The 15,105-nt window shown below is 37.7% G+C and overlaps 1 long non-coding RNA gene across 1 annotated transcript in view; it reads left to right on the forward strand.

Moving 5' to 3' along the window:
- Positions 1 to 3,123: 3,123 nt before the first annotated feature.
- Positions 3,124 to 15,105, forward strand: part of LOC122791306 — a 207,369-nt gene continuing 195,387 nt past the window's right edge. The window contains exon 1 of the long non-coding RNA XR_006363130.1: positions 3,124 to 3,480. This is a non-coding gene — a long non-coding RNA (uncharacterized LOC122791306). The remainder of the gene's footprint in view (positions 3,481 to 15,105) is intronic.

Below are 15,105 nucleotides of genomic sequence, written 5' to 3' on the forward strand. Positions count from 1 at the left end.
TATTTAGTGCATACTTTTCCCTATTATTGCCCACACATTCCCAAAGATTCAGTTTACCCTGAAATCACATTCTACCTATCTGTTTGTGCCTAATGACTGGAAAAAAAGCCAGTGTGACACCCTTACATTACAGTGGCCCTTCTACAGACCATGATAATTATAGGCCCAACAGTCTCACTAGCCTTATATGCAAAGCCATGAAACATCTCATATGAGAACTCATTTATGCAAACCAGGTCAACAGTTTGGTTTTGTGAAGGGTATGCCCTGTCTCTTGAACCTTGTAAGTTTTTTGAAATGGTTACAGAGGCTTTAGACAATCGTCACTCCATACTTGCTGCTTATCTTGTCCTTTCCAATCGTTTTGACACTATCCCCCAATACTGCTTTTATTTAAAAATTAGACAAACTTAGTGTAACTCCTATATTGCCTCCTGGATTGCAAATTGGCTATCTAACAGTTCTCAGGTTGTGAAAGGTGCCATACCCTCTCTGATTGTAAAATTGTAACCAGTGTGGTACCACAAGGACTAGTGCTGGGATCCTGTTTGGTATTTATTTTGCAGATGTCCAGCACAGTATCCCAAAAGTGTAATTAACCAAGTTTGCTGACATAGGCAGATTCAGGATGAGGTATTTTTTTTAATTAGTCCATTAATCATATGTCCATAGCAGCACATAAAATAATAACATCCATAGGGGGTTTTAACCATGTTCATCAGACGTCTCAACTATCTATGTTTTAGAGAAATATATCTATGTTCAAGCCTGATTTGGCCCTGCACATGATGTACCTATTTTGTAAATATGCCCCAATTTTCACTCCTGATTAACCTTTTCACACAGTATTTTGAATCCCCTTATCACATATGATACTACTGCCACCAATAATTAAGGACACACATCTTAAGTATACCCCTCTCACAAGCAAAAATAGGACTCACATCTTAAATATACCCCTCTCACAAGCAAAAATAGGACACACATCTTAAATATACCCCTCTCACAAGCAAAAATAGAGCTTACATCTTAAATATACCCCTCTCACAAGCAAAAATAGGACACATATCTTAAATATACCCCTCTCACAAGCATAAATAGGACACATCTTAAATATACCCCTCTCACAAGCAAAAATAAATGACCTTTTGTGGTAGAATTTCACAATACAGTTCATAAAGTCTACAAATTTTACACTGTCTCTTCCATAATGTGCTTATATTTTTGCCATCATTTTTGTCGCTCTTTTGTTTTCAGCATGTTTCTGAGTACTATCCCACATTTTTATTGAAAAACGGAAAGGTTATGTGCTATTTGGCATTCACATTTTGATAATAAAATGTCCAGATTTTAGGCTGGATGAATATATTTTCAAAGGCCTTTATACCTATTTTCAATGTCTGCAGTTTGAGAGGTATGGCATGCAGTATTCACAGCAAGTATTATTTTTCGACCAATAATCAGAGCAGTAAGTTGGAGAAGAGGAACATAAACTGAACTGCCTGCTATATACATCCATATACACGTACACATGTGAATACATACCTTTCAACTGTTCAGATTTTCAAAGAATGCCCAGATATTTGCTTCATATTTTTGGTCTGCTCCTCATAAAATTTATATTTTTCAGCCAAATCATTGAAGATGAAAGTCACTAAATAATGACATACATTGGTGTTTCAGACTTCATATCCTTCATAAAATGCTTGCTAATACAAATCCTGTTATTCTAGCAACTTTATGAATTTATAAGAGCAATATTTAAAATCTGTCCCTATTTTGGGCATTTGCCCCCCCCCCCCCCATTATTTCAGGCTTTCCTCAGATTTCTTGCACTAAGAAGTCGAGAGGTATGATACACACACACACACGCCTACCTTAATATCATACCACCACTTATGTCTGCAACAATATCCACCGACTTTGCTGATTCCTGCAACAGGACTCATCTGGCCTATCGCTCAGGTATTACACCTTCAAAATGTATGAAAAGCTTAAGTACCTAGTCTCTAATTAATTCCTATATCTGCTTTGCACCCACTGCATGGCATGTCCTATATACATTTTGCTAGTTGATAACTATTCATATGGACTGTTCTCATGTATATACTCTGTATTGCTTGTATAATATCTTTGATTTGAGAATGATTACTTATGTACTGTTTTTTCGCCAACTGCATAAGCTGCCAATAATATGTACTAAATGTCTTTATTAATGTAAATTCTGTATTGTATGTGAAATGTCTTATATGTGGAGCTTTTCTCCCCGGGACTCCACTGAAAATGGGTACTTCTGGCCCAGCTGGACCATCCTGGTAAACAAATGCATGTTTATACACACACACACACACACACACACACACACGTAAATATCTATTATTTACTATTATTTGCATGTGTGTATGAACAAGGTTCTTATCTGTAGTCAGAGATTCTGAGGTTATAATTCCATGCAAGTACAGCTGTAAGAATAGGTTGCTTTGCAGAATTTTATTCTGTCATATATTACAGATGTGACCTAGTTTGCTACTTGCATATTATCCAAGATAATTGTACAGCTAAACATTAACCATAGCACTGGTACAATATACTAAAGATTTAATTGTCATTCTTGGTGGTAATAACCAAAGAGTGAAAAGGCACATTCACATTCCTGGTATTACCAATATGTAATGAAATACATCAATATCCAAGATGACTGAAAATGAAATGTGGGGAAAAGTCTCTGAAAACAAACTGTGCCTCGTCCTCACTAAGTGAACTGTACTGTCAGATTATACTTAACAACTGGAGAGAGGACTATAAATGGAATATTTTATTCTGTGGTATTTTACTCCTGTGGAAAGGTTCCCTTTAATCTCTAAAATGACCTTTATCACAGTGTCAAGAAAGATATACAAGTAATAAACTGAAAGGCACATTCAATGTGACATAATGAGAAGGAATGTAGAGTGAAAGCAAGACTGTGTGTGTGTGTGTGTGTGTGTGTGTGTGTGTGTGTGTGTGTGTGTGTGTGTGTGTGTGTGTGTGTGTGTGTGTGTGTGTGTGTGTGTGTGTGTGTGTGTGTGTGTGTGTGTGTGTGTGTGTGTGTGTGTGTGTGAGAGAGACAGAGGTAGAGAGGGCAGAAAGTGAGTAGGGAAACAGGCTTTTAAACAACCATGCATGACTGGTTTTGTCATATCTCCGTGTACAATCTACTTTCTTACTCTAGTCTTTCTCTCTCTCTCTTTCTGTCTATCTCGCTCTGCCCTTTACCCCTCCCAGAGTAGGCAGAACCAGAGAGCTTCAAGCCAGAAACTTATCTTACAGTTCACAGGACATTCAGAGCTAGCAGGAGTGAAAGTCAGGCAAAAGCTTTAGTTCTCATTGCTTCACAATGTCAGACAGTCCAAACCAGGAGCCTACCACCACAGCGGCAGAAGAGACACCGCCACCAGCAGAGAAGAGTTGTGCAGACCTAAAAACAGCAATGGAAAAATGGTAAGTAACAACTGGTTTGCTATTCAGCCCAAAGTGGAAAAAGGTGTGGTGGTCACAGTTTTTTATTCAATGACCTCTTGTGTGCATTTTGCCTGTTTCTATTTATTTATTTATTATGATGTTCTATAGGAAAAATTAAGCAGACAGTTGATTTTAGAAAAGCTTTTTCAACATAGCAAGCTTCTGGAAGTTATTGTCATCCTGCTTGAATAAAACTTGTCAGGTCTAGCCTTAAGCAAGAATTTATAGTGGTTATACAACTTCATACCTCTTACCTCTTCCCTTATTTTGGAGAATGTCCCTGATTTTGCCTTACATTTTTATCATGTCTCATAAAATGTTTGTTTTTCTTGTACATCACTGAGTTTGCAGTCAGTCAATAATGCTTTCCATAAAAATTTCATATTATTTTTTTTTTTAGAAAATTCATGTTGAGACAAAATCTGTTGTTCTATTAACTTTTTAAAATGAATTGGAGTAATATTTAAACATTGTCCCTGATTTTGGACCTCTGTACCCCCATTATATTTAGCTGTGTCCCTAATTCTTGAGCAAAGAAGTTAAGAGCTCTTTTCAGCTGTCAGTTTGCTCATAAGTTCTCCATACTGTATGTGTTGGTATTCCTTTTTCCTTACAACTATCTTTGCTTTGCTGATGACCAGCTCCTACCTGATTCCAACCAGGACCAAGAGCATACTTGGGAGGTTTTCAATAAAGTACTTTTGCTGAAGTACTGGAACAGCCAGTCTGAAGCAATATCCTATGTCCTCCACGATCCAGTTCAAGGTTTCCATAAAAGAGCACCTGATACCTATATTTGTTTGTATACCAATATCTGACCTGTGTTAAAAAACAATATGGAACAGTACCACTATTCTTCATAGTGTGTACTTAAAACTCTTATACTGTTGTGCGGTAATCCTTCTTGATAAATATCTGCAGTAAAATGTTACTGTGTAATGTTGCTGTGAATTTTTGTATTCTCTCCCGTCCATTTCATGCGACCTATTGTAACAAGTCAGTTTGAACAATCATACTGTATAATGTAATGATCTACAGTCCTCCATGTTTGTCTGTTCTGTAACTTGTACGGTAGAAGTGTGTGTTTCTGTTTTTTTCTTTTTTTTTTTTTCTAGATGGTAAAAGTGCAGATGTGTTTTCTGCCCTTTCTATGTTATAACTCATACAATCTCACTCTTCATTCCTGTCCAAAGTGCTACTGATACTGCTAACTGCATAGTTAAATTCTGTATGTGGGTCACATCTGGAAAAAAGTTCCATAGGCCTAGTGAACTCCAAATTATGTATGCCCACATTATGTCTTTCTTTATATTCTTTTCCCAGTGACAGAGGTCAGAAATGCTGAATCACCTCATTTTTCTTTTTCTCAAGAATTCTTTCTATGAATAATGACTCTATTAGGCTCATAACCCACCTTGTTATAAAATTATGCATGCAAAGTAAGAGATCAGAACCAACAGTGGGAGAGTCATGCAGACACCATGCAGCCTTATGATGACTGATGCCATGATCTCACAATCTCTGGTGTGTAGGCAGTGGGCACAAGTATGCTACAAATTGTGGATGTGCACTTGTGCACATGGCCACTGAATAACACCCAGCTGAGTGGGTCCTTCACAGTATCCAGCACATCACATTTGTCAGTCACTGCTAGTAGCCATTATTCCAATTCCAGATCGTCTCTCACATAAGCAGATAATGTGAACAGATGGTTCTCCTTCACAAGATCGAATGAATGGAAGCTCGAACCCATAAGCTCGAGCCCAGAATCTCGTACTTCCATTCACTCGAAATTGTGAATGGGAAGTTTAGGGCTTAAAAAAAAAAAAAAGAGTTGACTTACCTTTTTGCAAGGGGCACGGTCCCCCTCCATCCTCGCAGCTAAATCTAAATGCTCCATGACCGCACTACAGCAGAGGACAGGGAAATTTTCTGGTTTGCGCTTACGCATATAACGCAAACCGGAAGATTTCCCTGTCCTCCGCTGTAGTGCGATCTCAGAGTAGGAATATTTAATTAAGGGGGTGTGGGGGTGCAGGGGGGCTTCGCCCCCCCTGCAAAAACATTAGAAAGGTGTCTGTTTTTTTTTTTAGTTCCCCTTCCCATTTTCGAGGTTTTGTAAATATGAGATTCTGGTTTCGGGCTTATGAATTTCGAGTTTACAGAAATTCGGTCATGTGAAGGGGAACCGAACAGATGCATGCCATTTTGTCATGAAGGGACAGAACTGCCTTTTAGGAAGTTCTACTGCTTTCAGCTCCTGAAGGCTTGAGACTAACAGATGTTCAAATATAGTGGTGCCTTTTAATGTCTCATTGAGTTTCTCGTAGGACTGTTTTAACCATATTTTAAATTTCTCCAAATAGATAGGGGCTTCAATACTGTGACAGGAATGTACCTCATTCCTACGTCAAACATAATTAAAGCTCATGAAATCAATATTCTGTCACATTTTGATGTTTGCCAAGAGTGCTCTTCTCAACACCTGCAGTGTACCTGCAATTTCCTCCTAATGTGCTTCATATGGACTTACCTGCATTGGTAGCATATTTAAGAATGTTCTAAAATTATTTTCCATTATCCTGATTGCTCCTACTACTTCCAAAACCTTCAGGGTGCCCTTGTTCAACATTAGTCTCTGGATGTCTTAATATTTTACACTTTTATGTCTCACAGTAAACAACACATTATAGTCACTATGTATTTCAGTGATTATTTCTAGTTGTTCTGTCAGCTAGGCAGGTTGTTTTAAGAATGTATGTGTGAAGTATATGCAGAAATATGGTATGATATGTGTTTAATGGCAAAATGAAAATCTATACCATAGAAATAAAGATACCTGTATACTGTGTGTGTGTGTGTGTGTGTGTGTGTGTGTGTGTGTGTGTGTGTGTGTGTGTGTGTGTGTGTGTGTGTGTGTGTGTGTGTGTGTGTGTGTGTGTGTGTGTGTGTGTGTGTGTGTGTGTGATGTGAGGTATTGCCAGCTATGCCAGGAAAAGTAGTGGATGTGTAACATATGCCAACTGGGGTTTTGTAAAGAATTATGTGTCATTTGTATATCAAACTGATTTGTACAGGTGCTTGTGTTGAAAATGTATTTGCAAAGCTGCTTCTGTTAAAAATGTACCAACAATGGATCCTGCTGGACAAAAAAGAAATACACCTGTATGTCAGACTGTATTGTAACTGTTGAAATTAATATACTGTATATATAAAAAACATAGAAATAAAGATACCTGTATGTTGTGTGTGTGTGTGTATGTGTGTATATATATATATATATATATATATATATATATATATATATATATATATTTATATATATATGGGTCCCCTATGAAATCCCAAACACACAGCATCCCAACGCCCAAAATACCGAGACGAAAAGCCCGAAACCCCACATTACCGAAATGTTGAAAGCACAAAATTCAAAATCGCAAAACTAATACATACATACAGCACACACACAAACATACACACACCCTCCCCATAACCAAACAAACTACCCTATACTAAAGATGAGCAGGGGGGCTTCGCCCCCTGCACCCCCCATGTGGGGAGCTGTGCACCCCACACCCCCCTACTTTATTATTCTTACTCCAAGATCGCACAAACACATACACAAGGCATATATATATAAAACTAAATATACCAACTCTGAGATCGTTCTATAGTGGGGAAAAGGGCAAACACCCCCATTCTGGCCAAGTGGTTCCTTTCCCGGTGAATGTTTTTGATGGTTTGATGGTTCATGGGTATGTGGTTTCGATATTGTCATCTCAATGATTTGGTTTTTGATTAAGTGGTCTTTCGATATTTTGAAGTAGATATATTTGACTTCACTGAAACTGCATTTGAATGAACTCTCTAATTATCAAAAAGGAACTTCAGGTAAGTAACCACTTGGCCACCATGGTGAACTTTGCCCCTTTCCCCACTGTAGTACAATCTCAGAGTTGGTATATTTAGTTAGGGGGTGTGGGGGTGAAGCCCCCCACATGGGTGGATTTAATTTGCTTCTTTATTTTTTTGTAGTGAGGACACTTGGTTACTTATGTAGAGTTTTCACTTGGTGATCCGAGTGTTCATTCAAATGCAGTTTCGGTGAAGTCGTCTCGGTCTTCAGAGACTCAAGTAAGTGTGTTTTCATTCATTAGAAGTAGACCCATATATATATATATATATATATATATATATATATATATATATATATATATATATATACAGTTATGAGTGCTTACATCACCAGCATATATTACATTGAATGCAAATGATCAAAACAAACTCAAAACTAACTCAGTCGATATGCCAGTACACATGCACCTAGCACAAATCTCATTGCATGCAAAACTAAAAAAAAAAAAAAAAGAAAACAAACTTAATTTTTTGTACAGTGAACCCCCCCAACACCCCTATTAATTATATATACCAATCCCAAGATCACAAAACAGTGAGAAAAGAGCAAAATCTCACCCTCCCCACTGTATAGTAATTCCACATATAGAGTACACAAAGCAGCAGGCATTTTGCAATGAACCAACACTTCGAAAAAAACAAACCAACTAACAAAAATGTACAATCAAACATACTATCAAACCCACTGCCCTCGTGTGTGTGTGTGTGTGTGTGTGTGTGTGTGTGTGTGTGTGTGTGTGTGTGTGTGTGTGTGTGTGTGTGTGTGTAGATATATATATATATATATATATATATATATATATATATATATAGTTATATAGTTTTATATATATATATATATATATATATATATATATATATATATATATATAAAGTATTACCTGTGTGCCAGATTGTGAATCAAGTGACTGATCTAATATTAGATCAGACTCAGTGCAAGATCAAAGGATTGGAGCGCAGTGGGGTTTAGAGAGTTTTTTTCCTTTTCCTCACTGTGGTGCAATCTTGGAATTTATATATATATATATATATATATATATATATATATATATATTTTATATATATATATATTTATATATATATATATATATATATATATGGGTTACCTTCATTTGACTGAAAGCTCATTTGACTGACACTCATTTGACTCGGCCCAAATGACTGAAACTTCATTTGACTGACAGTTCATCTGACTGACAATTAGTACTGGCACTGTAAAGCAAGTAAAAGGAATATGTCCTTTTCCCAACTGTAGTGCGACCCTAGAGTTAGTATATATAGTTAGGGGTGTGTGGGGGCATAGCCCCCCACTTAGTTTCATGTTATATTCTCTGCTTTTGGTTTTATATTGTTTAGTAAAACCAAAGTAAGTGGGGGGCTGCACCCCCCACATACCCCCACACTCCCCTAACTATATATACTAATTCCAGGGTCAAATTACAGTGGGGAAAATGACATATTCCTTTTACTTGCCTTACAGTGCTCTAAACACTGCCAGTACTAATTGTCAGTCAAATGAACTGTCAATCAAATGTAGTGTCAGTGAAATGAAGTTTCAGTCGTTTGGTCCGACTAAAATGTTTGTCAGTCAAATGAGCTTTCAGTCAAATGAAGGTGACCCATATCTATATGTATGTATGTGTGTGTGTGTATATATATATATATATATATATATATATATATATATATATATATATGTGTGTGTGAACCACATCCCTGCCACTAATATATATTCATATATATGAATATATATTAGTGGCAAGGATTTGGTTCACAAGGGGGGCCTATCCTATACTTCCAACACCTACTGAAAATGGCAGGTAGCTGGGTCAATGAGAATGTGGAGCCAGACAGATAAAGAGACATCAACATCAACCATGCTCCCTCTGAGGATGGTTGTTGGATAGGACATTGCTGGTTAAGCCCTATCTCCACAACACATGGAATCCATCACAGATATGGGCATGAAGTGAGTATATCACAAGGTGCTAGGCCATGTCTACCTGGTCACACATCTCAAATGCTCCAGCACACTCCCACATTCTCTCTCTTCCCTCCAACAGATGTAATCAGCCCTAGGCTTTGCCTCTCCTCTGGATCATCTGATCCTTCTTCACCTGGGTTGCTAATTGACCTAAGTCATTTGAGTCATAGGAGGCTTCTTCTGACTGCACCATGCAGCCAGGGTATTATGTTTCACATACATTTATTTTTTACACTATTATGAGGTAAACTTTGCAGGCTGCAGTTAATATACTCATGCACAGATATGCAGTGTCAATATCTTGACAAATAGCACACTCGCCCTTGGTGCTAAAGACTGTGTGCTCTATTTCCATACCAGGCAGTTTGATTATTTTTCCAATACTGACACTGCATGCACCCCTCTTATGCTGCAGTGCAGTGCAGTATAAGGACAGTGTTACACCCCTGAGTGTACCATCCTTCAGATGAGATGGTAAATCAAGACCCCATCTACCTGATGTGGTGGTAGCAGTGCAGTGCAGCATAAGGACAGGGCTGCACCCCTGAGTTTACCATCCTTCAGATGAGATGGTAAATCAAGACCCCATCTACCTGACATGGTGGTAGCAGTGCAGTGCAGCATAAGGACAGTGCTGCACCCCTGAGTGTACCATCCTTCAGATGAGATGTTAAATCAAGACACCACCTACCTGATGTGGTGGTAGCAGTGCAGTGCAGCATAAGGACAGTGCTGCACCCCTGAGTGTACCATCCTTCAGACGAGATGTTAAATCAAGACACCACCTACCTGATGTGGTGGTAGCAGTGCAGTGCAGCATAAGGACAGTGCTGCACCCCTGAGTTTACCATCCTTCAGATGAGATGTTAAAGCAAGGCAACATCTACCTGAGGTGGTGGCAGCAGTGCAGTGCAGCATAAGGACAGGGCTGCTGCACCCCTGAGTGTACCATCCTTCAGATGAGATGGTAAATCAAGGCAACATCTACCTGAGTTGGTGGTAGCAGTGCAGCATAAGGTCAGTGCTGCACTCCTGATTGCACCATCCTTCAGATAAGATGTTAAAGCAAGGTCCCATTTACCTGAGTTGGTAGTATCTCTGGTGTATGTAAAACATCCCACAGCACTTGTTGAAAGGAGTAGGGAAAATTTCCTGGTGCCCTGGCCAAATTACCTGTAGTCAGTATGAATAACACCTAGGATCTCCCCTGAAAAGAGGCCTTTGGCCCATATCTCTCCACTGTCCAGATTTTTGCTTCATCTTTTCAATTCTATTCCTCATAAAATATGAAATCTGTAGTTTCCTGTCAAATCAGTGAGGACTGATTTCACTAAATAATGACAGACATTTGAGTTTCAGACTTCATATCCTTCAGAAAATGCATGGTAACAGAAACCCTTTTATTCTAGCAACTTTCTAGTTTTATAAGAGCAATATTTAAAATGTGTCCCTATTTTTGGGCATTTGTCCTTCCATGATTTTTGGCTTTGCACTGATTTCTTGTGCTAAGATGCTGAGAGGTATGCTTTGACTTAGTAAAACAAACCCAGTCATCAAAACTGTGTAAATAAAAATTAATTAATTAATTAATTAATTAATTAATTAATTAATTAATTAATTAAATAAAAACTTTACCTTTAAAAAACTGACTTGCATAAGCTGTTGGGGAAGTAGTAATGCTACTACAGAGACATCATAAATCAGTCATTTCCGTGAACCTGTCAGTGGCACTCAGTGCTCCATTATTGAGATAAGTGCCTTCCCCTTTTTGAGAAACCGAGATGAAGAGGGCTTATAGATCTTCTCATACACTGTCACACTGGGGCTCACATGACAATTCAATGAGCATGCCTGGTAGGAGAGCTGGTACATCCTCTGGCATCAGACAGACTCCCTAGACAGCATGAATTCAAATACAGTAGAGAGTCAATTATGTAAATGTCAATTATCTGAAACCAGTCTTCCTAAGTTTTTGGGTAGGAAACATCATACAATCTAAATATGTAAATATTATACGTATTAGCTTGTGCATGTTTTTTTGAACTTGTAGCTTGTGTGTGAAAAATATTCTTTATTGTCCACTGGACTTGCTGAATGGTTGAAAAGTGTATCCCCTGAGTGCAGAAAAAACAAGATTTTAGACGTTTTTCATCCATTTCAATGTATGTTTGATTATCCGAATAGTTTTATTATCCAAACTACCCTTGATCCCAATTAGTTCAGATAATCTGCTCTCTGCTGTGTCAGATTTGTAAGCACCTTTAATGCAACATAATTTCAGCCAGAATCATACAGGAAAATATCTGTGTTGACAAAAAAAAAACATAAATATACCGATTATTAAGTACTTTGAAATACCAGAAAGACTAAAGTATCCATGCTTACCATCTCCTGTAATGAGTGGGAGATGAATAGTGTGTGACATGTACCTCCCCACTGTTAACTGATTGGCATGAATGTTAATGTCTGCTTCATGCAGATAAGATGGAACAGTTGTACCACTCCTCAATAATGTAACTGGTTTCTGTGCGTAAATAACTGCCACTGTCCAATTCATTTTTTTCAAGAATAGAAATTAAAACATTTTGCTATATGACATTACTTCTATCTTTGACTTCATAAAAAGTCTTAAAAAAAAGAACTTTTAGTAACTCTCTTGTCACTAATATTTGATAAAGCCTATACCATCATAATTTTAGAACTTTCATATTTTATGTAATCACTTTTTAATTGAGTGAGAAGGCTGGTCTTTGAGGTGTTCTAAGAAAAGCTTGAGTGCAGTACAGGCATACAGTAATGTATATAATTCAAGACAGACATAGACTAAAGCAAATTATTCCATAAATGTGTGCAGTTATATAGCATTCTTTCAAACAGAAAATATGCAGATCAATAAAATAAAATTAATTAATTACAGTAAGAACTGAACTGTGACCTACTAAACTGAAATCAGGAAGTTAGATATTCTGTAGTAATGCTAGTGCATTATTTTTTTTTTTCTGAAATTCAAAAGGAAAAGTCTACTTATGGAAAATGTAAATGTATGATGAGATTGACATGAGATGCACAATAGGTCCTGCTACACGTAAAAGGAAGTGAAATGGAATTAAAGGCTTGAGATGAATGGAGTTGTATAGGTGGATACTTTTTGCAATTTATATGAACAAAATGTTGCAGAAGGATAGAAAATTCATGAATGGATTTAGCAGTGGAAGAGTTTATTTCTAGGAGATGATGCCATGCAGTAGAAAATGCTATCATTTTTACACAGTTTATGTTACATGATTTTAAGGAACGTTCTGGAAACAGAAAATGCAGAGGTTAATATCTGGAGAAACGAGAGAGCTTGCAATATAGGGACAATAATGATCCCAAAGTAGGTTCTAGATGAAGGCAAAAAGTAATAGGTCTTCTCTTGCTACTGTGGGCAACTGGATTCTTTAAAAAGTAAGGTGTAGCAGAGTTCATTGTTTAGCGAGACAAGAGAAAATTTCAGGATCCACTTTTTAAGAATTTGAAATTTTGTAACATTTGCAGAGGAGCTCATGGTCATGCTGTATCATAGATTCATATATTAATAGGTACTTAATAAGCTATTGATCCATGAGGATCTTTAGAAACTTAGCCATATATTCTCATGAAGTTTTCCACCCTTATATTTTAAGTGCAAATACCCAGCAATGAATGCAACATTTGCCTGTTCACCCTATCCGTGAGGGACAAGGGTGCTAAACCAGGGGTGAATTTGCAGTTAGCCATCCATTCATGCAGATTATGTTTGAAGAGAGTAAGAGAAGTGTTTTGTTTTATGCAGAGTGGAGGGCAATTGAACTGAAGTGTTATTCTCTGTGATACATATCTACCCCTCCAACATATTCTATTTATGTTGCAAAAGAGATTTAGATCTTTTGAGTGGATGTTTATGCTCCCACTAAACTTGCAAGTATGCAGTAGGTTTGACAGGATAGTGCCTGTTGACACTCTGTATACAAAGCAGAGATCACCCCTCTGTAGCCTGTTTGATACTGAGAAGAGAGACAAGGCTCTGGGTGCATCTATATTACATAATCAAACTTTTAAAAGTTTGAATGTCATATGGTCGACACCATATGATCGAACTTTTAAAAGTTAGAAAATGTAATAAAAAAAAAGAAAGAAAAAACCTATCTGAACAGTTTAAGCAGGGGGCAAACAGCCCTGCACCCCCTATGTGGGGGGCTGCTCCTCCCATACCCCTTCCCCGCTCTTCACACTACAGTGCAGAAAAGGGAAATATTCCCATTCTGCACTGTATGGAGATCTCCGTTGAAACGTTCAAACTTTTAAAAGTTCGGTGATATGGTGTTGACCATATAATGTTCAAACTTTTAAGAGTTCGACAATGTGATATAGACCCCTTTGGGTCAGCCTGCATAGTTTTTATAATTTAGGCTTTTGATTTTCTTAGTAGTAAAGCACTGTAGGCATTTGAGTTGTGTCAAATGTTTGGATAGGTACATATGGAAGGGGCATTATACTCAATGATCAGCCTGATGAGTGCAAAATACAGTGGAATTATCACATCTCTGGACCTGGATACCATAGTAATAAGCTGTGCAATGAAAAATCACTTTCTTACAATAGTGGGTATGTGGTGATAGAAAGACAGGTTATTGTCTACATAGGCTTCTAGGTCCCTCAAATACAGGATCAATTTTTCTAGGGTGTGTTGCCAACATGACAGTTACAAAAGACTTCCTGCTTACTGAAGGATGCTATTATACATTTCTTGGAATTCAGCTATAGTCCGAGGTTTTCTCACCAGCTACTGGTTTGAGAAAGACTGTCTTGGAGGTCCTTGGTGTTTTCTGGGGAGTTTATGATGGCACCAAATTTACAGTAATATACAAATCTGGTTAGCATAAACCCTTAACAGTAGCTTTGAGCTCCAAGAAGTAAATGCCAAAGAGGAGAGGCCCATGGACTGAATCCTGGGTACACTGCTAGTGACAAATCTTTTGGAAGAGATGGAGCAGTCCACCTTAATTTCCTGGGTTCTGTTTTTGAGCCAGTTTGGTATACAATGAGTAACATAGGAATTACAATTTAGATGGGATTGTTTATCTATGCTACCTGAGTGAGGAATGAACACCTTTACAAGGTCCAGTTATACATTCATACTAATTTGCCCACACCTATTGCTTCAGTAATCTTCTTGAAGAAGGCATCCAGGTTAAGTAGAGAAGATCTGCCCTTCAGAAAAATGAACTGACTCAGGATGAGTGTCTGTAGATTACCTATGTCCATATTTATTAATTCCATAATTATCCTTTTCATAACCTTACTGATGAGGTTGGTCAGACTTATCTTTCTATAATTTCCCAGGTCTGTTATTACACCACTTTCACAAAAGTGGATAACAGTTGCTGTTCTCCATTCATCCAGCACAAAGCATGTTTGGAAGCTGACACTCAAGAGGCTATGTAGGGGATCTTGATAGATCTTGTTTCAGGCTGGCCAGTAAGTAAGCAACCCAATAAGTGATTGGCCCCATAGAAGCAGTGTTCTTGGCCTTGGATAGTGCTTGAAGACTTAATAATGGGAGATTTGAGGTGATGTAGATGTGGGTACGAGATCTTGGAATATATGAGGGAAGAGGGGTGAAATTAGAGCTAAATTTATCCACTAGTAAATTGACTGTGTCCTCTGGATCTGAGTATGTGATA

The sequence above is a fragment of the Protopterus annectens genome, chromosome 17.part0, assembly GCF_019279795.1.
Source record: "Protopterus annectens isolate FY-2018-M chromosome 17.part0, PAN1.0, whole genome shotgun sequence".
Classification (NCBI taxonomy): Eukaryota; Metazoa; Chordata; order Ceratodontiformes; family Protopteridae; genus Protopterus; species Protopterus annectens.